This window comes from Cryptomeria japonica, chromosome 7 (assembly GCF_030272615.1).
Source record: "Cryptomeria japonica chromosome 7, Sugi_1.0, whole genome shotgun sequence".
NCBI classification, from domain to species: Eukaryota; Viridiplantae; Streptophyta; class Pinopsida; order Cupressales; family Cupressaceae; genus Cryptomeria; species Cryptomeria japonica.
The window spans coordinates 797722063-797747764 of NC_081411.1; the positions used below are offsets into that span (position 1 = coordinate 797722063).

The window sequence follows — 25702 nt, forward strand, 5'->3', positions numbered from 1 at the left end:
CAAATCTAGAGATAACATATATTTCAGAGAGATAGAGAGATCTAACACATGTATATTTAAATCTTTGACATACATAAAAAATTCAAGAACATGATATATAACATTTGGGCCTGGATATGATTATATTTGGGCCCATATGATTATAAAAGTATTAAATTTGCAATATGTGATCTTAATGGGAATGTCATACGACCCCTTAAGACACTATGTGATGGACTAAGGGGTATGTCATTCACACTAGGATTTTATAAGGGGTCATATGCGGTTCTAATGGGTCATGCATATGTTAGGACACTATATGATCCTAAGGGGAATGTCATATGTACAGTAGGATGTTATAAGGGGTTATAAGGGGTCATTTGATCCTAAGGGGTCATATGTGACCTACTAAGGGGTCACGCATGTGTGTCAATGCATGCATGACCCCTTAGGACCAAAGACGACCCCTTAAGACACTATGTGATGAACTAAGGGGTATGTCGTTCACACTAGGATTTTATAAGGGGTCATATGCGGTTCTAATGCGATTCTAATACGACCCCTTTGTAGGTCACATATGACCCCTTAGGACACATAGGAAATGTCATATGTACAGTAGGATGTTATAAGGGGTCATATGTGACCTAATAAGGGGTCATGCATGTGTCAATGCATGCGTGACCCCTTAGGACCACATATGACCCCTTAAGACACTATGTGATGGACTAAGGGGTATAAGGTTCACACTAGGATTTTATAAGGGGTCATATGCAGTTCTAAGGGGTCATGCATATGTTAGGACACTATATGATCCTAAGGGGAATGTCATATGTACAGTAAGATGTTATAAGGGGTCATATGACCCCTTAGGACACATAGGAAATGCCATATGTACAGTAGGATGTTATAAGGGGTCATATGTGACCTACTAAGGGGTCATGCATGTGTCAATGCATGCGTGACCCTAGGTTAGGACCACATACAACCCCTTAAGACACTATGTGATGAACTAAGGGGTATGTTGTTCACACTAGGATTTTATAAGGGGTCATATGTGGTTCTAATGGGTCAGGAGGTCACATATGACCCCTTAGGACACTATATGATCCTAAGAGGTTCATCATATGTATAGTAGGATGTTATAAAGGGTCGTATGTGACCTACTAAGGGGTCATGCATGTGTTATAACACATGCGTGACCCCTCAAGACCACATATGACCCCTTAAGACACATAGGAAATGTCATATATATAGTAAGATGTTATAAGGGGTCATATGTGACATACTAAGGGGTCACACATGTGTCAATGCATGCGTGACCCCTTAGGACCACATACGACCCCTTAAGACACTATGTGATGAACTAAGGGGTATGTCGTTCACACTAGGATTTTATAAGGGGTCATATGCGGTTCTAATGGGTCACGCATGTGTTATAACACATGCGTGACCCCTTAGGACCACATATGACCCCGTAGGACACTATATGATCCTAAGGGGAATGTCAGATTATGTACATTAGGATGTTATAAGGGGTCATATATGACCTACTAAGGGGTCACGCATGTGTTAATGCATGCGTGACCCCTTAGGACAACATACGACCCTTTAAGACACTATGTGATGGACTAAGGGGTATTTCGTTCAGACTAGGATTTTATAAGGGGTCATATGTGGTTCTAAGGCATCATGCATATGTTATAACACATGCACATGACCCCTCAGGACCACATATGACCCTTTAGGACACTATGTGATCCTAAGGGGAATGTTATATGTACCTGGTAGGATGTTATAAGGGGTCCTATGTGACCTACTAAGGGGTCATGAATGTGTTAATGCATGCGGGACCACATACGACCCCTTAAGACACTATGTGATGGACTAAGGGGTATGTCATTCACACTAGGATTTTATAAAGGGTCATATGCAGTTCTAATGGGTCACGCAAGTGTTAAGACACTATTTGATGGACTAACTTGGGTATATGTCATTAACAATACAATTTTATAAGGGGTCATATGTGGTTCTAAGGGGTCACACATGTGTTGTAACACATGTGTGACCCCTTAGGACCACGTATGACCTCTTAGGACACTGAAATATGAAACGCGCTAGCTGCTGTAGACAAAGCTTGGTGACATGATGCTGATGACTCATTCGATCCAACCCCCACTAGACAAAAAAAGACAAGTTTGATAATGACCCTTTAACTGTCACTTTCGCTTTTATAAATGTTTTAGAAAAATCCTAACCGAAAAGGGTTCGAGCAAATGGGGGCTTCAAGCGAACCCCCTAAAATATTAATAGTTTAGGTGGTTTGCTCGAACCCAAAAGTCCCTAGTGGTTCAAGTGAACCAAGGTCTACAAAGTGCTTCGCTCGAACTCCCAGGGGTAATTCGAGCGAACACCCATATTTCGCTCGAACACCTTAAAAATCGAAGTTCCAACTTTTGCCAAATTCCTTCGTTGGCAAAATTGGGAACCAACTTTGTGAATTCATCCAACACTATGAAATGCTTAAAAGCATCTTTTTGACACCTATTCAAACTATAAGATATTAAATATTGATGATAAGTTGAGTCTCCCAAAATAAAAATTCCTCCTTATATTTGAAATATAGTTCAAAAACACAATTCTTGACTTGAAAACATTCTTCACAGTCATAAACATTCTATACACTAGAGACACTATTCACATAAAAAAACTTTGTTCATGTCAAAAATACTATTCACATTGGAAACACTATTCACGATCAAAAAAATTATTCACGTGATTGTACAACATCAAAAAGAATTGTGCCAAAAGCTCTTAAGTCTAAATCTAACACGCTTTGTATGGATCTAAGTGTTTTGACCATTTTTTAAGCATGACAGTGACTCATTTTTATAATATGGTGTGTCAAATGAAACCTTTTGGTAAAACCCTTAAATAAAGAGCAAAATATTGTATATTGTCAGCTTAGATACCATTTCAATAATAGATAGTTTTGCAGAAGCCATATTATCATATGTAGTTATAATTCTTCTATAAAATAAATCTTTCTATAAAATAATATAATAGAGAAAACATGTGAAAAAAATGAAGAGGTTCATTCATTTATTCAATTCACAAATAAAACTACTAGAAGATATACATTTATATTTTCTAAGAAAAAGCAAAGCAGAAAGAAATTTTATGATGCATGCCACAACATTGACAAAATAATAATAGAAAATAAATTCCTATTTAAGAGTGCCAAATAAATTATTATAATATGTGAATATAAACTCAAACCAATGATAATTCTTTACAAAACTTGTTCATGAACTTACGTGGGCCCTTAGATCATCTATCACTACATTGATGATAAAGTTGTTGCAGTTCATATAAAGATAAATAAATACACCTAAGAAGGTTCCCTTGCGAAGAAATAAGGCACACCTTTTGTTGAGCTATCAACTTCAACCAATAGTACACTAGTAGATTAAAAACATATGAAAATGTTCCCATAGGAGTACATTGTTCACCTAATGAAACTCTATTATATTAGATTAGATGGTAAGTGTGGTGTGCATCACTAACAAGTGGAAGTATAGCCACCAATATAATAAATCATGAGCTCTATAAGTTCTAACAACCCTTAAGATTTTTGAGTGTTTACCATGTCACACATTGCTTACCTAATAATCCATTGTAATTTAAGTGTTTTGTTTGACTTGTGATGATTTTACATCCAATTAGTCTGAAAGACAACATCTTCCCCATCATGTTCAAATGGCTCTGCCAATTTTGGCCCCAATTTTGCTTGAGACTTTGCAAGCTAGAATTACCAAGGATGTGTGGGTGTTTTGCCTTCATGGAAATGGCCACCATGTCTCTCACCCCTCCAACATTGGTGACACTAAGGTTGTGCCTGGAATCAATAATCATCATTTTAAGATTGTGCCTGGAATCAATAATCATCATTGGAAATGTGTGATATGAATCCATTAGAAGAGTAAATGTTACATGTGTGGCAAAGGTTTTTTGAGCTTCTTGATCTTACACACTTACCACAAGTAAACTTACCTCTTTTGAACTAAATGGATATGATGGTAGTGTATATAAATCAAAATATGCATTTAGAGCTTCTATCTCTAACCCATCCATGACAAGAAGTAGACATACTGGCCATAGTTATGAATCTAGATCTAGGAGAGATGTTGATGATGAAGACAACTTAGTGGAACTTGAAGCATTGTTGGCAAAATATCTGCCTAGAGGCACTAGTAAATATAGAGGCAAGCTACCTTTAAAATGTTTTGCATGCAACAAGATTGGTCATATAGCAGTAAACTGCCCTAATGGTGAAAATGATTACAAGAGAGACATATTTAAGAAGTTCACGAGTAAAGGCAAAAGGGATTGTCTTGTACCTATTGACATTGGTATTACTGATGATGAATCTAATGATGATGCTAGTGAAGATATCGTGTTTGTAGAAATTAAGGAAGAAGTATTAGATCAGAAGGCGCTAGTATCGAAAATGGATAACTCTAATGGTTGGATCATTGATAGTGGTTGTTCACATCACATGACCGGTGATGAGAGAAAATTTATTTTCCTTAAGGAATTTGATGGTAGTGTTGTCAGATTTGGCAATGAATCACCCTCTATTGTAAAAGGTAAGGGAGTTATTTCTCTTAATGGGAAGAGCAGTGCTGATGATGTCTATTGGGTTGAAGGCCTAAAGCACAATCTGTTGAGTGTGGCACAATTTAATGATAGAGGTTACCCAGTGGAGTTTAGAAATGGCATATGCAAAATATTTGACAACAAAGGTGAATCGATTGCAACCGGCGAATAGACCAGTGGTAATCTATTTAATCTCAATCCTAAAGTAAGCAACTGTTTGATTGCAGAAATAGATGATAGTTGGCTTTGGCATAGAAGATTTTGTCATATAAATTTTGACAATATTATTAAAGTAAGCAAGTCTAAGACAGTAAGAGGTCTTCCTCAGCTAGACAAACCGATTAAAGCTCTTTGTAAAGAATGTCAGTTAGGAAAGATGACTTCTTCAACTTTCAAGAGCAATTCCTTCTCAGTAGAGCACTTATTAGATTTGGTTCATACAGATCTATGTGGACCAATAAGAACAAGAATCATTCAAGGTGATAGATATGTTGGTCACCAAATCTCGTTAACCCAAGTTTACCTGTAATTGATCTATGAGAAAGCCAATCTCAATCAATGAAAACAGTCCAAGGCTTGGACAACATAACATAGGATCCTAATGATCCTCCCGTACTTTAGGTTCTGCTAGACCTAGGGGGGACACCCTTTTGATGCATTAAATATAATGATTATAGACACATAACTACATCAACAATAAGCAGATAGATCATTCCACGGACTCACCAAATTTAGAAACAGATTACAGATTGGCTAAATCTGTATAAACCACAGATGAAAAAGAGCTTGGAATGAAATAACACCACCTCTAAACACAAAGGGAAATAGATTTTCTTTTAATTTGTTTGATCTGAAAACATCCCCAAACTTGCAAGACCAGTGCCTTGTTCACTGGGCAACAGAGTCATACACAGAACTTTAAATATGCATCCTAGTCACAAATTAGTTCTCCTCAAATGATATCCTTGCATTAACACCTTATATTAATGCATTACTCAGTTCCACTCACAAAAAAGCATCAAATCTGGGACACATTCCATTGTTCATTCCATTGTTCATGACTGATTACAGAGTTTAAAACCTTCCTTGAAGGATACCCACAAACAATCATATAACTTCCTTGAAATTGATAAATTTCATCCTCCTTGAGGATTGAATTCGTAATAATGAAGAAAAACATATCACAAAGACAATCTTGTGGGAAATTACTCATGCCTGACACAAGTAAAGTCTGCAACTAGAAAACACATCTTGAATACTGCACTGTAATCCTCTATACCCTGAAAGCAAACAAAAGCATTTACAAACTTGGGTCAAGATATTCAGAAAATGGAAGCCATCAAATTTGGAGCATTTCTCCCCAAATTTTTGGAACCCTTACAAATGAGAAGAATTGAGAATAAGAAGAGGAGGGAAAGATCAGATCTTATCAGAATAGGCCAAGTGTCTCCTTTGTACCTAACTGCAAAATATCTTCTTCATTCCCATGGAAGCTACTCTTGAAATATCCCAAATTGGTTAAAATTAACTACCTTATCAGATTCCTCACTCCGAGAGCTTTCCGAAAACATATAATACTTCATATTTTGGCCAAAAATAGAGCCCTGGGCGAATTAATCATTCACATGTGCACAATCATTTAAATTTTTGAATTTTCAATATAGTTTCAACTATATAATAAACCTCATTTAACTTTGATTTTTGGCTCTTGTTGTGCTCTGACACTTTGCCATGTGGTGGCCTCCGATTGGTTCACAGGGTCTACTGGGTGCCACCTCAACTGATACCTCATCACCGCCACGTGTCCGCTTGCTTGTCTATCCACCCATACACCATGTGTGTACCACATCACCGCCACTGGGATGGGGCCCGCCTACTAGACCTCTGACTGGACCTGCCACCTGGCTTTCGCCATTTCCCAGATGGTATGTTTCGTGCATCTTCAAGCTCCAAAATCGCGCAGACCTTCAGATCAACCCAGACTTGCTCGATCTTTACCCCTTTATTTTTGCTTCATTTTCGATCTGAGCCTTTCACCATTTCGTGGACCTTAACCTTCATGCATCTCGCTTTTGCGAAGTCACGTTGACTGGTGATCCTCTCCAAACCTGCTTGTTGGTTAAGTCAGCCTTTCTCTGCAAAATTTTGCCCATCTGCCTCGAGAAGTGTGCTTGAGTGGGGTCAACCTGTCGCCATCTATCACCTCCTTCGATCGCCTTTGGATCTGTGCCCATGCGTGTGGGATCCACCTTGGGCGTCAATAGGCACTGTCCATCAAAAGCCTTGATGGCTTTGACATATTACATTAGTGGAGATTTGTATTTAAATACCAAAAAAGACCTCCACCCAGCCAATGTGGGACTAAAGCTCCAAAACTGGGATTGTATATCTTTAAAGATTTTCATGGCGACTTGCCAATGGCTGGCAATGAAAATTTTAAAACTGATGAAAACATCACAATCCACCATGGCAGGAAGCTACTAGTTTTATATTTGCTTTGAAGCTTCTAAACCATCTTCCTTTCCAAACTCCATCCACACAGAGCCTGCATTTGAAAGCTTTTATGCCCCTTTCGAACACCATGGCTTAGCAAACTTGGGATTTTCCATGCTATCTCCACATGTCACGTGAGGGTGGAATTAACATAGCTTATGCTTGCCAAAAACCACGCAGAGGGGAGGATGGATGCTGCTAGTTTACCTTTGCCAAATCTGCATTTGCTTTACAGTTTACTGTTGTGTAACTCACATGGAGGGAAAGAACATGAGGAGGAGGCTGCTAGAGGAGTTATAAAACTATAGATATCATCCCCTTCCAACACCATGTGGGTAGATAGTGTGGAGCTTGGGCATACGCCTCCATGTCATGCACAACAAGGAGAGGATACTTGAGACTTGGCATAAACACCTGCCAATGCATTTTAATGTTTCAAATTGCCCCTTTCACCAGTCACATGGGAAGGGAAGCTGATTGCAAATGGAAAAATTTTAATTCTTAAACCATGCCATGCTGCCTTAATACTATTGCTTGAAGCATTTCATGTTCTTTACCCATCTTCATTTTCATATTTCATGAACCTCAATGCCTTACCCAACACCTTTGCCACGTTATACATTTTCAGGGAGGACATTGGCATCATGGTAATTACATTTTGCAGAAAGGCTCAAACTGCTAAACATTTCATTTGTTTGAGAAATTCTTTAACTACTATAGCTGCTACCAGAGGCTTCATGTGGGGAGCTTGTTGGGAAGGTTGTGAAATTTGGCAATACATTTACCAATTTCATTTTTTTTTAGAATGTCTACACCAGTGCACCCATGGGCAATTACAACTTTGGCACATGAATTGCAAAGAGGAGTTGTTGAAGTTATTTGGCTGATTGGATTTGCCTATAGTATGGTTAATCAATTTCACCAGCATCAAGTTTCAGATTCCATTCTTGTACAACCTCAAATACTATCTTTCCTTGATCATGAATGAACCTTCTTGTTATATCTTGTTCAATGGTATTAAATCCATGGGTTTGCTCCCACAAAAAATGAATATCTTCTCCAATAGAACCTTGAAAAAGATCGCACTGTGAACATTGAACTCCCATTTTCAAAGGTAATTTGTTCATCTTTTCCCAGCAACTTGCCCATCAATAAGCATCTCAGAAGAACTTAAATTTTGAAACCTTACAGTCCCCAAGGCCACATTTCTATACATTCTACAAGAATTTAAAGTAGCATCATCTTTTTAAATCTCCATAAATTTATGCATCAGGATGCCACGTACTAGAAACATTTTCGCCATAAAAAATAATGCACGGGCACGAGCCAGGTCGGGCCCCAAAGTGGGTCTAACTAAGAAAAAAATTGTTTTCATGCAACTGACCTCTGAAATGCTTTAGGAACCTCAAACACACCCCTAGAAATGATCGACATCGTTTTTGGATCATAAAATTGCATTTTACAACTTCTAGGCACTTGCGCCACATTTTCGCATTTAATCGCGAAGACCTATTTTTCAAGTCGGTCAAAACACCTTTCTGGACCTCGCCATCTGACAGGCATGTACTCTGATATGCAAGCATGAAATCTACAAAACAGTTTCTCAAGAAGAGTCCCGAGCAGAGAGATATTAAATGGCAAAAATGGCCATCTGGCTTTGTCGACACTTCGGACCTAATGAAGTCAATGTTCTAGCAACACATGATGCCTTTCTCAAAAATATCAAACAACCTCCGTAGGCCCTCAAATTTGAAACATAGGTACCTTGAAGTACATATTAAAACTTAGAATTCTGAGTTCGACCAAAATCCTGACTGGATGCAAATGTTGTGCTCATAAAAATAGCTACTTTAACTGATATAGCACTGAAAGTACAGATAACTGAATACGATGGCTAAATGAACCCTTTTGAAAATTGATCAAATGGATTGACAGAGGCTTGAAAATTGAAACATAGCTTGTCATTTATACTAAAATTAGTCTAGAACAAACATTGTGTCATAACACTCACTGAGGCAACTTTTACGCTTGTGCGAAACAGAGCTCCGACTAGTTGTCGAAATAGGAACTAGTCAAACCACACAAACTGTAAATGGGTTGATCTTCAAAAACTAAGCAAATGGATTCATTATGACTTGAAAATTTGCATCCTAAATCAAATTTATGCATACAATTGATTCCATTTTGAATTTCTTCATGACAATCAACAGGGCAAAAGACGTAAACACTCAAAGTAGGCTACTCAATAAAATCTGCATTTGTGCCTAAAATGCACTTTCAACTCACTCCTGAAAATGGGTACCTCATAAAATTATCCAAATTGAATCTCGAAAGTTGCACATCACTGCATAGGCCAAATGAAAGGTGTAGGATATGGTTCAAAGATTTACCTCTTCATGATTAACTGAGCTCCATTTTGCCCTCTTGCAAACTAGGCCATTCAAACTGACTTATTTGGGAAATGCAAAGCAAAATTTGAACTGGGCCTCTAAACTTGACTCAATTTTAATGAGTCCCAACAAGATATTTCATGATCTTCACTGATTATTGTTCAAGCATGATGTGGGTCACATTCTTGAAGGACAAGAATGAAGATTTTGGTAAATTCAAGGCGTTCAAAGCCTTAGCTGAGAAAGAGAGTGGAAAAAAGATAAAATGTCTAAGAACAGATCAAGGCAGTGAATTCACTTCTACAGATTTCACTAAATATTGTGATGATAATGGTATCAAGCGGCAACTTTCAGCACCAAAGACACCACAACAGAATGGTATAGCAGAGAGAAACAACCAGTCAACGGTTGAAGCTGCTAGAACTATGTTGATACAAGGAGGTGTATCAAAAAATTTTTGGAAAGAAGTTGTAAGTACAACTATCCACACAATGAACCAAGTTCTGGTAAAAAGAGGTAAGGACAAAACCCCATATGAATACTAGTATGGGAGATCACTTGATGTTAGCTATTTTAAAATATTTGGTAGCAAATGTTTTATTAAAAGAGGTGACTACATAAGCAAGTTTGAAGCTAAGAGTGATGAAGGCATATTTCTTGGCTATTCCACCAAGAGTAAGGCCTATAAATGTGTCAAAAAACGGACACAAAAAATTGTTGAGAGTGCTGATGTTTATGTAGATGAATGTCCTGAAATATCAGAGGGAACCAATTCTGAGAAGAAGGATGAAGATCCTTGCATTTTTCTTTTAGAACCATAAACTATTAATCAGAAACCGATAAAGAAAATCCTGATGTACTTGTTCAATTGGAACAAATAAATTTAGAGGAAGATGACAATAATGAAGTTGAACCTGAAGAGAATGATCATGTTATTCCTAGGTATGTGAGATTGAATCACAGTCCTGAACAGACAATTGGGGAAAAGGATGCAAGAGTACTAACTAGAAGGAGAATAAGATAGAACTCTTGCATGATATCCACCTTTGAACCCAAAAATTCTAAAGAGGCATTTGGTGACGATCATTGGGTGAAAGCTTTGGAGGAGGAGTTGGAACAAATTAAGAAGAACAACACTTGGACCCTAGTACCTCGACCGGTAAACAAGAATGTTATAGGTTCTAAATGGGTATTCAGAAACAAGTTAAATGAAGATGGTGTTGTAGTTAGCAATAAGGCCAGACTAGTAGGTAAAGGTTATGTGCAAGAAGAAGGAGAAGACTATGGAGAAACTTTTGCTCCAGTAGCAAGACTGGAAGGTGTCAGAACACTACTTGCATTTGCAACTCATAAGAAGCTCAAAGTATACTAGATGGATGTCAAGTCTACATTCTTGAATAAGATATTGGAAGAAGAAGTTTATATAGAGCAACCTGATGGTTATGCATTGACAGATAAGGAAGACATGGTATGCAAATTGCATAAAGCTTTGTATGGACTAAAGATGGCACCTAGAGCATGGTATGAACAACTTCATACTCATCTGATGAAGATAGGCTTTTCTAGAACCAATGATGACAACAAAATTTATCTCAAGTCTGAAGGAGATGATATACTGGTTAGTGAAGTATTTGTAGATGACATTATATTTGGAGGAAATGATGACATGAGTAACTGTTTTGCAGATGAAATGAAGAATGAATTTGAGATGTCATTAGTAGGGGAAATAAAAATTTTCATAGGCTTACAAATAGAGCAGATGAAGAATGGTATTTTCATTACTCAATCCAAGTATGTGAAGGAGGTTTTGAAGACTTTCGATATGAGTTATTGTAAACCAGTTGGAACCCCAATGGTTACAGGTTGTAAATTATCCAAGGAAGATGCATCTAAGTCTGTAGATAAAAAGGAATTTAGGTCAATAATTGGCAAACTACAAGTTATATTGTTCATTGTCGACCAGACATTGCCCATGCAGTTGGTATTGTGGCTAGATTTCAGAAGAATCTAAAGGAGGCACATGTGATGGCAACTAAGAGAATCTTTAGATATCTAAAAGGTACTGTTGATTATGGATTATGGTATCCATATGGTGGAGATTTTGACTTGGAGGCATACACATATGCTAATTGGGCAAGAAATATTGATGACTAGAAGAATACTACCGGTGGAGCATTCTTTCTAGGAGGAAGACTAGTCTCATGGAGTAGTAAAAAGCATAATTGCACTTCACAATCTACTGTTGAAGCTGAATATGTAGCAGCTTATATGAATTGCACACAAGCTATGTGGATGAGGTATATTTTGGAAGGTTTGAAGATGAAAATCTCAGAACCTATAAAGATGTTGTGTGATAATACAAGTGCATTAAACGTTTCAAAAAATCCTATTTTGCACCCAAGGAATAAGAACATTGAATTGAAATATCACTTCTTGAGGGAAAAAGTTCAAAGTAAAGTTGTTATCTTGGAGCATGTTTCTACCAAACAGAATCTTCCAAATATCTTTACCAAACCTCTGCCTAAGACCACTTTTGAGTATATTAGAAGGCAATTGGGGGATGTCCCTCTTCATGAAGTCAGTTGAACATGATGTTGATTGCATCAGTCCCTAAATTACTTGTAGAATCTTCTATGAATTGATGAAGGAGTGGATGTATTCCACAAGGGGAGCATCAAGTTGTAGAATAATGCTGGTACACAGTGAGAGGAAAATTACATATATATAAATCCCTTAACCGGGTGATTCCTAACTAGAATTAGTTCTTAACATGACTTATTGTAAAGCTCTAACAGGCTTTGGCTCCTAATAGGGCGAACTTCAAAAGAGTTCAGGTAGCTATCCTTATGAGTCCCATCTCACCGTGGTTTTTACCCATTTGGGTTTTCCACGTATAAACATTTGTGTCAAATGTTGAATGCTTTTGTGGTTGTGATCTTATTTGTTGATTTGATTAACTTTTGATAAGGCATGTTACGTATAAGCATTGAGAGATGAATATGTTGAGTTATGATTAAGCATTGTTGATGTTTACAAGATTGAAGGTGTTTACTGTTAAAGTTGTCATAACAGTTGAACCAGTTAATGTCAAGTATTCTTATGAATATTGATCTTGACTGAGATATGTTTACTTTGTTTGACTGAGTTTGAGTTTGGGAACTTTGTATTCGTTTTTCAATATACTGATTCACACCCCCCCCCCCCCCCCGCCCTCAGTATTCTACTAGATACTTATTCTTTCATCATAGCATCATAGGATACTATGGTTTTCAAAACTACTCACAATGGACATATTGAGGGGGCCCACAATGCACTATTTGCAGGGTTTTGTTGTAGTGATTTTGTGTTCATAAGGTTGTGGTTTTTGGGAGCCTTCCCAAACCAATTATTTTTGGTGACCTTGGTAGTCCCTTCCATTTTGATAAAATCACCTCTATCTTGGGAGGTCCTTTAGGAAAATGATTAGAAGAATCATTTCAAAACTCGCTAGATCTATAGAGGTGATATGGTGTGGATCTTCTGTGGTGGTCCATGTTATGGTGTCTACAATGGTTTTCTTTTGGATGGGATTGGGCTTGCTGCCTTTTTCCCTTTCTATGAACACTATTATTTCTAATGGTTCTTCTGGTAAAAGGATTTGGGATGGCTTTCAAATCTTGATGTTTGTTCTTCTCTCCCTTGATTACATTATGCCAATACAATGGATTTTTGTTGGTAGATGGTTCAAGGTTCTCCTAAAATCCTCTGTTGTTATTAGGTGATTTTTCTTACTAGGGAAATCTTTCTTGCTAGTTTATGCTCCAATCAAAAGTATCCTTTTCCAAAATGGTCTGCCTTTTTGGGTTTTTGTTTTTTCGGTGATCTTACTTCTTGTGAGTTTACCCTTGTGCACGTATATGGCAGTTATGTATCGCTAATGATCCTATCTTGTCTTTTATCTAATCAAAAAAATTAAAAGAGTTATGATTGTATGTAACAAATACCTTTCTTATTTCATAAATATAAATAGTATAGATATATTAACTACTGGGTTTTAACATGACTACCCCCTACACTTTTTACAACTCATATTTATCTTTTACTTTTTACAACTAGAAATCACAACACTTTTATGAAGTTAGACAATCTTTGATGGTTAATATTGCAATGTTACTATTCCAAATCTCTACATAAGTCTTACCTATGCTTAGAAATAGCTTTAAACTAATTTTATTGTTAGAATAGAGTTCTCAATGACTTATAAAACTCTTGAAGATTGTGGTAATATTCTAAACACTACTACTTTGATGGCATAAACTCCTTAACTTTGTCTAGATGGTCATATTCTTCACAAATTCATTGACTAGAAACCTTGAATTTTTAAGGACTCTCCTTCATATCTTACAACTTTAAACCTATTCATTTATAAGGGTATTTAGGATTCCATGAATGTAAAATAGTAACGTAAATCTATATAATATCAAGTGCTATGTATGAGGTAGTCATAGTCATTTTTCACTAGGTAATGACTTCCACTTCTACAAAATATAAGTGGTCTAACAAGCCTTTGGCTTGGGGAACTCATCTTCAACATTGATTTGAATTCCAAAGATTTGTCATGCTACCATTTATGACTTTGTAATGTTTTATTTGCCTTTTATTTAGTCATACAAACCTTAAAATTTGAACTATACTTCGCTGTGTTTTCAATAGCTTGATTATTTTCATGAAACCCTAATTGGAATAAACCATTAAGATCTCTAGGTTTTAAATAATTATCTCATGTACATGATGTTGTGTGAAGAAATATATTAGTCTATAAGAGTTAAAGAATTTATTTTACGTCCTTATCAACCCCTTTGCACTGGATCTTCTCACCTACCTGCCTTGAATCTAGGGTTTTAAGAACTTGCATAACAAAAACTCTTGGAGGTAAAAAATATAGTCTATTATTCAATTGCTAGGGTTGAAAATGGGCTATTTCATTCCTCATGCTTTCTCCTTTATTAAGTTGGACCCACCAATATAATAAATCATGAGCTCTATAAATTCTAACAACCCTAAAGAGTTTCAAGTGTCCACCACATTACATATTGCTTAACTAATATTAAAGTGCGTTGTTCAAATTGTAATAATTACACATCCAATTAGTTCATTAAATTACATAGGTCAAATATCTTTTTGAAATGTCTAACTATTTACTTTCCATGTTGGTTGAGAATTATCATAAACAAATGCTTGATTTAGATTCACACCCATCTCAAAGAGAGTGCTAATTTTTTTTACTAATTGTAGACTAATATCAATTCCCATTCAGTTTTGGACAAATTTTGATGAAATGTCTTAATGTACTATTACATATTAGCAAATGTTAGACTCTTGTTCTAGGTTTGGCTCATGGTCTACTGTTAATCCCAATTCATGTGACTTTTATATACTCTTACATCCATGCATTTCATCCTATTTCAAAACACAGTTTCATATATTTATCATTTACACATCATTTATTAGCCTATATTGCAGCCATATCCAAACAGTTATTTAGTGCCTTGAAATAGCACTTTTTATCCTTGGTTAATATTGAGTGCCCCCAAATTGACCCTATTTTTTTTTTAATTTTAAAATTGTAAATTCATGTCTTTATGTGAAAACTATCATGAACTCACTCGCTACATGTTTGTACAATTTAACGTTGTGTTTTCTTAATTAAAGTTCTTTATCTATACTATCACTTAATAAATGAAATGATAGAAAAGCTTAAACAAAAGAATATTTGAATTTGCAGTTTAATGAACCTATTACATCATAATCATAAACTAAATTTGTAGGTTTTTTCATACCGTGTTTGATTATTTTCTTAAACCTTTGAAGATAATTTTAATAGAGGTTTACGTAAAAATGATTAAGGCACAATAATACATGTGATGAAAAAATCCACACCTGCATCTACCCTATACATATATACATATAACCAGTGATAACCTGACTGAAAAAAATAATAACCACCCATTTCTCAATAGAAATGGAATATGTCACCTAGTCCAAGAAGGCAAACAACTCTGAAACAGGGAAAAGAAAAGAAAATAGCAAGGACGAGCGGGCGCCACTCATGAAGCACCTCCGCAGCATCATCTTCGCCTTGTGATATGCACAGCTGAACAGTGAAAGTCTGGCCGAACTGCCACGAGTTGGGAACCACACCGCGGGAAATGACGCTCCTCCCATCGCTGGTGGTCACCCTGAAAGACAACGTCTGCCCCATCATGTTCAAATGGATCTGCCAATTTTGGCCCCAATTCCGCTTCAGACTTTGCCAGCCGGAATTACCTGGGATTTGCGGGTGTTTGGCCTTCACGTAAACGGCCACCACGTCTCCGGTTCCTCCAACATTGGTGACCAGCACCATCTGCTAATACTGCGACCCCAATATTGTAAACCTCATTCCTCCCTTCTTCACGCATTCCACCCGCCTGTAGCGGACGGGTACAACGCCGCACACGCAATCTGCTCGAACGCAGGCACCGCCAAATCGAAGTGTGAGAGAGGAGGATTGCACCACCCGCCCGCATCGTTGGCCTGGGCAAAGTTGGGCGGGCAGAAGTTGGTGGCGGTGACGGTGACTGTCTTCCCTGGCAGACACCACTGCGGATCCTCCTCCGCCTTGCATTGCAATTCGTAACATCATCCGCAGCTCAGCCCATCATTGAACAGTGCGGTGCTCAGAGCAGCCGTGTATATGCCGTACCCTTGCGCGGGCAGTTTGCCGTACCCACACGCACCTCTTGTGCATTCAATACAAACCGGATTTAAAACAATTTATAACGAAATGCGTTGAATTTCAATGAGATTGCACATGCATATAATGTAAATATACCCATAGTTCCAGACTCATCGTAGCCTCCATAGAAAGTGGCGTGGGCATCTTGCCACTGCTGCTTCGCGTGGAAATGACCGTGGCCATGGCGTGCGCAAACTGGGAAAAGCATACACCAAAATGTTAATGCCAGTACTGTATCACATTGAGCTAGGCAATTCTCAACGTCAATCTAATTGGCTACACACTACTGTGAATCTTTAACAAAAATAACAAGAAAAGCAAACTCCTTGCGATGGAGAGAATGTTTTAGATCCGCTGTTAACGGCTCGCTTTCCGGGGGTTATTATACAAGTTTGAATAAATCCTGGTGTTTCTGTTGGATAAATTTTCCAGTATGGCGACATGGTATTCTGATTTAGACAATGTCTTTAATTAATATCTTGTAAGTCGAACTGAATGTCTGCATGATATGTTTGCCAGGTATTGAAAGTCGAAGAGAGTTCTCAGAAAACGACAATTCCTATGAGTAAGCGTGAATGGCCTTTTTTATTCATCGTTAGAATCTTCCATACGACCTGTTCCACCTTTTGCATTACAATTTACAAGCGTCATAAAATCTCTAGGATAATCAAATAAAACAAATATAAATATGTAACTTATATCGGAAAAATTAAAAATGTTAGTTTAAACAAATTAAATGTAATAGATGTGGGCAATTTATTTTTGGGAAAAATGATAAAGAATTAGTGATACTAAATAGAATTTAATTGTATAGGTACAAATGATTAGTGTTCATTATTTTATAACTTTTTAAGTTACAATTTAAAAAAAAAAAATTAGACTTAAATTTCGTGAAATATAATCTAAATATAGTAGCAATCATTTTATAGAATCTTGTAGTAGAGATTTATTTGTCTTTGTCTACATTTTGTCTAAATCCATTGTACTGAACATTTTTTCTAAATCCATTGTTCTGAAATTTACAAACATTGCTAACTCAAGTTCATACAAGTACACCACTATTTCAATTGGCTTGAAAGTTATAATCAAATGATCAAAAGATAAGATGCACAAAATAGGCAAATAGGATACATGACTGTAATGCAACGAGTTGCTTTAAAGGTTCAAATCCCATTGTGTCTTTGTGTAAACATTTAATATTTCATTATATATAAATTACACAAATTTATTACTTAAAATACAAAAGTATAAGACCAAGTTGTGTAAGCAAGTACCAAGTATACTCATAATGGTTATTATTTAAAAGAATATGAATCTGACTTAAAAATTGCAAATTTTGGGATCAATCAAAAGGCATCAAGATTGATTGACGATAGAAAGTTTTGGTTTTAGGAAATAAACAAATGTGTGGAGATGATAATAAATGACATGTAGATGATAAATATAAGGGAATGTGTGTAAATATGGATGGGTTCAAGGCACTCAAAATCAATCAGGAATAGAAAGTGCCACTTTTAAGTCAATAACTAAATGTATAGAATGGTTGCAAATACAAGCTCATCAATGGTGTACAAATAAGGAAGAAATGGAAAAGTGTGTGTAAATATGGATGGGTTCAAGGTACTCTAGAACAAATGTGTGGAGAGGGTGTAAATGTAGTTAAATATATCATGTACAAATGATGAATATATGGAATGTGTGTCTAAATATAGACAAGATAACGTTGAATGAAAGTAAATAATTTTAAATGAATGCAAAATGGGTAGGGGTAGGTATTGCGTAATGAGCCAATCCTTTGTAACACTATGTAAATTATTGATATGTAATTGTCTTTAACACATTTCAATGAAATGGGCCCAAACCTAAATGAGAATTGGCGTGGGTATGCAATTTTTTCTATTCCAATTTGCCCTAATTTTCAGATGCATGTGAAACTAAAATGCTAATGTATTTCAAATTATATGAAAAATTTCAACAAACATGAAATGAAAAATGTTCAAATATTTCAAAAGGATATTTCATCAATTCAAATTAATGGGTTGAGTGAGTGCAACATCATCAACAACAAAATAAAATTCTTGAGTGACAATCAAAATGCTAAATAATAGAGTTATGTAACAACACAACAAAATCAAATGACATAACATAAAATTATAAATAATATAATAATAGAAGTTGTAGTAAATTAAATAAATTTTATAAAATAATAATTCAGTTTAAAATTATAACTCATTTTAAAATGATTTCTAATTACTTTGATAAAAAATTGATATTTTTAAAAATGTAATCGATTATATTTTAGAAAAAAAAAAAGTAGGTATCATTCTATACAATCTAATTTAAAGAAAAAAATATTGACAAGAAATTCTTTTTTAATAATTAAAAGAGACACGATTGTATGTATCACATATTTTTATTTTTTTAATAAATATAAATAATATAGATATCTTTACTACTAGAGTTCAACAGGACTATCACTTACGCTTTTAAAAACCATATTGATTTTTTCCTTCTTAGAAAAAAAATTGCTGTACTTTTGTGAAATTAAAAAATCCTTAATAGTTACTATTGCAATGTACTAATTTTCTTCTTAGAATTGACTTCTCAATGTCTTAAAAAACTCTTGAAGGTCAAGCTAATATTCTAAACAGACCTGGTTTGATAGAATAAACTCCATGGTGTACATGGTCATATTCTTAGCAAACGTGCTGACAAGAAACCTTATATCTTTCAAGGATTCTCCATATCTTAAAACTTCAAACCTATTCATTTTTTGGGGGGTGGTGGTGGTGATGCCATCAGAACATTTAGGGGTCCACAAATGTGAACTACTGATGTAAATATTTATAATATCGAAGTACTAGCTATGAGGCAGCCATACTCATTCTTCATTGGGTAATGACCTCCACTTCTACATCATATAAGTGATCTCACTAGGATTTGTTCAGTGGTATTTTGAATTCGATAGAGTTATTATCCTACCAATTATGACTTTTTTGTTGGAGAATGTTACATTAGCAGATAGATTTAGTTTAGGTTAATAAACTTTAGTAGTTATGGTTTGCTTTTGGAACTGTTAGTTCTAGTTTACAACTATATTGCCATTTTAAGGTTGTGCCTGGAATCAATAATCATCAAGTTCTCATGTGGTAATAGAGCCACAAACTTTGGCGATTCATAGTGTAGAAAAGTGAAAGTTGATGGTGTCTAATCATCTGTGTTTCCTTCATGCAATGTGGTGTAGCTTGCAACGTACTGAAAGTCATGCAATTTCTTGTGGCTGGGTGAAGATGTTGTGGCAATAAAATGAAATGGTGCTGCAAGTTTGTATGGCAAATTCTCACATGTCTGAATGATGAAGACTAGCATTTTGCTTGTCCAGTGACTCTACTTGAGGTGATTCTACCGACTGTTGTTGAATTTTGTGGTCACCAATGTTTTTGAGAAGAAAAAGTTCTACATATTGATCGCTAAGTTCAAGGTTGGTATTAAAATATGCAAATTCCTTCTAACGGCGAGTTAAATATTTTTGGTATTGAAATTTGTGGTTTTGGTGCTAAAATTTATTGTGTGAGTGTACCATGGAATGAGAATTGGTTGGAAATTTGCCCGTATAATCTGTTGTTAGAAGGTAATTCCAAAGCGAGGTAATAATATCTTCTAAGCATGGAAAATGGTGTATGGAATCTCCAATGTCCAAATCATTGTAGGAGTATGAAAAGCATACAAGATTACAAATTCATTGTTAATAATTCAAGTTGTATTTGAATTTGCTGAGAGTTCTGAAGCACATTTCTAAAGGTATGTACAAATTTTTTTAGTATAAGAATATTGATGTATGTGATGTTTTATGCGTTCATTAAGGAGGTATAAGTAGTTATAAAGTTTTTCATGGAAAAGTTAGTTTATATATATAGGGTAAATTAATATTTAGTTATTTTTAGATGAAAAAAGATCTATGGGACATTGTGAGTGGAATTATAAAAAAAATCACAAGATTTAAATGGAGCAACAAAATGGATGGATAAAGATCATCGGGCCATAATATTGATTGCTCTTGGTTTATCCAATGCACATTTGCATGACATTGATCTATCAAAGATGTCAAGGAAATATGCAATGGGCTTAATTCTTTGTTTGGTGCACAAGCTTCAAGTGTTAAAATGTCCTTAAAGCAAGAACTTTTTGGGTTGAAGATGAAAGAGGTAGACAATATTATTCAACATATTAGAGTTGGCATATGCACATTCCAATGAGACATTGTATGTGATTGAAGGTTTTGTCATTGATGGCAACCTTACAATCCTATGGCACCGGCAAGGCATTACACTGGCAAGGCATTACATCGACAAGATAGTTCACCGGCATAAAAAGATCACACTCTACACCAGCACTCAGACCACCGACACCAACATAGAGAAAGGAAGCATACCGGCACAGAGGCCGACAGGATTTTTGATATATTATATTTTTTATATTATTGTATAAACTTTATAAGCCAACTTGGGAAGTTGTAAAATGACTCTTATATATAAGAGAGATCATTGTAGAAATTTTGGAAGCGAGAAAATGGAAAATATTAGGCAGACCTATTATGCAAATTATAGGTTAAAGGTTTTATGTGAAGAACAGAGCAAAAACTGGTACTGGATCAGGCATTATAGATGCTATTGTAAAGCAGTACAAGATATTTGATTTGTATAATCCACATTGTAAGTCAGTGAGACTTCCCATTGAGTAGTGAGCTCTAGGCAATTGGCCTTCCTGCATGTGCAGGCCCCTTTTGTAAGTAATATTCTCTTATTGGCCAATAAGTGAATATTGTGGATCACAAATCCCACCGAGGTTTTTCCCACACTAAATTTCCTCATTAAATCCTTGTGTCATGGTGTGTTTTTTATGTGGATGCTTTTAATTCTGTTTATTGCATTATTTCTTGCATACCGGTATACTGTTATAATATGGTCTACATGTTTTAGGTTAAGAAATTCAAATCACCGGTTGGATACTGAATCACCCCCTCCTCTCAGTATCTGTGGGAATCCTAACAATTTGTATTAGAGCCTAGTCCTCTACTTTCAGAAGCCTAACAACTTGAGGAAGATCTTGACATTGGTAAAGATGGAAAATCTGATGAAGCAAATTGAAGCAGCTCTCTCAGATTATGATACAGAGAAATTGAAAAATATCAAACTAGAAGATGATCTAAAAGTAGCTCAGGATATCATTCAAGCACTTCAAGAGAATCTTACTATTGCAAGAAATAAGAGAAGAGAACTTTGTGAAAAGATGCAAAATGAGAATGATGAAAAGGGATCACTTAATGATATGATAGGCAAGCTTGAAACTACAGAACATAACAACAAAGAATGAGATGCAAGATATGACTATGAGATTTTGTAAAGAAATTGAAGATAGAAAGAAGAATGAAGAAGAATTGACCAGAAGACTAAGTGATGTAGTAAATGAGAACACAAGACTTAGCTATGAAAATGATTTATTGAAGACGGATCTGATGCACACTTAGAATGACTCCAATGAATTGATGAGGCAGAAAGAAGTCTTAGAAAGAGAACTAGAAACTGCAAATCAACATAAAGAAAAATTCTAGAAAATCTAAGAGGAACTTGGTAACTTGCTGAAGAATCAAAAACCTAAAGGTGACACTTCTAGAATTGGCTTTGAAGTTGGTGAAAGCTCCAATACTGCAAACACAAAGGATCACAACAAATTGGTAAGACAACCTAATGCTTATAAATTCAATGGAAAATGCTTTAACTGTAATAAGTATGGTGATAGAGCAAATGAATGTAGATCTAGAAATTATCAGAATATCAACACACCCACCAATCAATGTTAAAAATGCAACAAAGCTGGTCACAACTCTGAAAATTGCAAAATGAATGTGAGATGTTATGTTTGTGGAAGATTTGGACATTTATCTAATCAATGCAAAACATAAACCAATATAGGTTATGGGAAAGCTATTCAGAAGAATAATGTGACTTGTTATGCATGGAACAAGATTGGGCATATTGCAAAATTTTGTAGAAGTAAAGGATCACCGGCAGACAACAAAAGTTATAGCTTGAAAGGTAAAGAAAAAGTTGAAGAGGTTAAGCAAGAATTCTCAAAACAATGGATTAGAAAAAATGATCTAAATGTTGGGAATACTCCTCCACCGGTAGAACCAATCAATGCTTCACCGGCAGGACAGAGTGATGCTTCATCGGCAAGACAGAGTAGTGCTACACCGGTAGGAAGTTCTTCATCAAATTGAAGAAAGTTTCCTTGAGGGTTTGGGAATCTAATGAAACATGTGCTATTATTCCCTCGGTTAGAGATGAGAAGTTGGAAATTACTTCATTACTGGCAGACAATGTTAAGTGAATACTTAACCGACATGCATTAAATGTGGTAGATGGCAAATACACACTATAAATTTGTGGTTTTGGCTCCAAATCAATTCACCATGATTTCAAACATTCGTAGAGCGCAAAATTTGCAGAGCTAAGGAATTTCAAGCAAAGAGGCGAAGCACTTCAAGCAATCAATCCATCCAAGATAGAAAAAGGTATTTATCATCATGGCATCCACCTCTGCACTTGAATATATAGAAAACCCTACTATAGTCAAGGTTATAAAAAGCCCTAGGCCCATATCTCAACTAGTTCCCGAAGTAGCAAAGAAAGATGACAATATAGGTGCTTTCTCTCAAATACCGAAAGGAGTTGTTTATGCTGATGACCCCAGACTTTACATTCAGTGTAACATAGAGGAATTGGGAGATGAAGAGATCAAAACTATGTATAAATCTATCATATGTGATAATTCCAAAAATGTGAAATTGGAACATAAAATCATTGAAACCCTAAGATTTATTGAAATCTTCTGGATTCCTGAATTTCCCAAGGATGTGATCAGGATAGTCTTAAGCAAGGCACATGGTGAATTTTTTTGGTTAGATGCAATTCAAAAAACCACCAAGGAAGTTGTCACAAGGTTATCGTCAACCGGTAGAAAACCAGACAAGACTAAAAAGGTCTCCAATGACCTAGTAACTAAACTAACGGGTGCTACATATGATAAAAGGTCCTTAAGAGTCAATGATGTAATCGACCCCAATGTAGGGTTTATCAGCATGATATTAGGGTATAACGCAACTCATTCAAACAGATTAAATTCAGTTTCAAGTTTATGCATTAAGAGTTCTTATGATATTATCACAGATAATATAAAGATTGATATATGTGAGTGGTTGAAGGATGAGTTAATTGACAACCTAGGCAAGATTAAGAAGGATAAGAAAGGAACTTTTAGATTTGGAAATCTGGTAGCATGTTTGATGCTACATATAACCAAACAGGTTCCCGGTATAGGCTATAAAGTACTTGGATTTGATATACCGGTAGGAAAAAAATTGATAGAACTATTCAACAACATGGGTGAAAACAAAGAAAAGAATATCCATGAATACTTTCAAGCACTTAAGGCCAAAATGAAGAAGAGAATCATATTATCACAGAAGATTGTTGACAAGTACAAGCATGATATATGTTTTGTAGTAAAAAAGGATGAGATCTGGATGGAAGTAGTCATCCCAAGAACAATCTGGGTAATAAAAAAGGATGAGATTTGGATGGAAGCAATCATCCCAAGAACAATCTGGGTAACAGAGATGGGCTATGAGACAGATGATCATATAATTGAGACTTATGCTAAAGCACTTCTAGAAGCTCCAAACGAACCAAAGGAAGAAGTATTTGGTAGTGCTAAGACCATAGAAAAACAAATTCAATCTAAGAAGAGAGTGAAAAAGGTTGAGGCAGTTGTGAGAAGAGGTTCTAGATAGGCAAAGTCTATTAAAGAAGATGTATTAAAGCAAACCAGTATCACTGAGGATGAGCTAGGAACTCTAAAGCCTGAGACTCACCTATCACTGGTAGGTACTTCTTCAAAGAGTGACATGCCTATAGCTTTCAAAAGAGTTGTAAGGAAAAGAGATCCTTCACTGGCAACCACACCCTCACCTAGGAGGACTAGATAGAAACAACAAGCAGTAAGATCTCCAGTTAAAAAGACTACACCGAAGAAGAAACTGACACCCAAGAAGAAGAAGAGAACAAAACAAAATTTGGCCCCTCTTGACATACTGTCGAATGAAATTACAGAGGAAGGGAAACTAAAAAATATAGAGAAATTGTATGACACTCTTACTGTAGATGAAAAAGAACAAGTAGAAAACAGTGTTATATTGCATATGGACATGTATAAGAAATTTTTAATGGAAGTTGTAGATGAAGTACCAGATGAACTGTTCAAAAGACTGGAAGCAAGGAGACAAGCAATAGTAGAACTTGACAAAAAAATCAAGATAGAAAAGCTACTTGTTGCGTACCCAGTGAACTCATCTAGAGAAATTGATGATTTAATTGTTGAATCCAACTAGTCAATATTCTCTACCGCACACCGACACATTGCATCAATGGTTGGAAGAGTGTATGAGGTGACTGAAGAAACAAAAAATGCATGGGACATATTTCTTGTTGAGAAAGAAAAACAGGAAGAATACAGGAACCTCAAACCAATAAAGGTATATCATAAGGAGAGAGACAAAGGAAAAGGAAAGGTTGGTGGACCTCCAAGTATCAAAGTAAAAGACAACTTACTCCCACCTCCTTTTACATCACCAGTAACAACAACTACAGAAGATCAACCGGTAGTTGAAAGTATGGATGTAGAGCATGTCATTCCTAATCCTGAAGTATTATATATAGTGGATGTTGATACACAAAAGATCAACATTGTGGTAGACAAAGATGCAACTGGTAAGATTGAAATGGCTAGTGAGCCACCGGTAGCTGAGCAAACTGATCAAAAACAAGACAAACTGACAGATGAAAAAAAGCAACAGACAGAAAATTAGATTGAGACAGTGCAACAAACAGAGCAACAAGAAGAACAACAGCAACAAGAACAGGCTCAGGAACAGGTACAGGAACAGAGTCATGAGGAAATAGTACAATCGACAACAGGAGAAGTACATAAACCATTGCTTAAGGAAATGCAAACACAAACAGACTTACCAGAGGTCACAACAAGCTTGGTCACTTCCTCCATCAGTGGAATTCAGAATGTTGGTTCCTCCTCAGCAGGCCACAAATCAACAAATGTAACTAAAGTACTTTTGGATTCAATCAAAAGGATAACAGATTATAGTTCACAGGCTTATAAAGCTATAGTTGACACAATCCCAATTTTGAAGGTAATTGCTCCTAACTATAATATAGACGATAAAGATTCTTTAGGACAACTTGATACTTTGTTTAAATACATCACTGAGAACACAGTGACTATTGAGAAAATAAAGGAAGAGACATTGAAGGACAAGGTAGAAATTGAAAATAAGAAATTTTTTGAAGATCAG

At 35.9% G+C, this 25702-nt stretch overlaps 1 pseudogene; it reads right to left on the reverse strand.

Moving 5' to 3' along the window:
* Window positions 1-15510: 15510 nt before the first annotated feature.
* LOC131057397 (expansin-A2-like) lies at window positions 15511-25328 on the reverse strand (annotated as a pseudogene).
* Window positions 25329-25702: the final 374 nt, after the last annotated feature.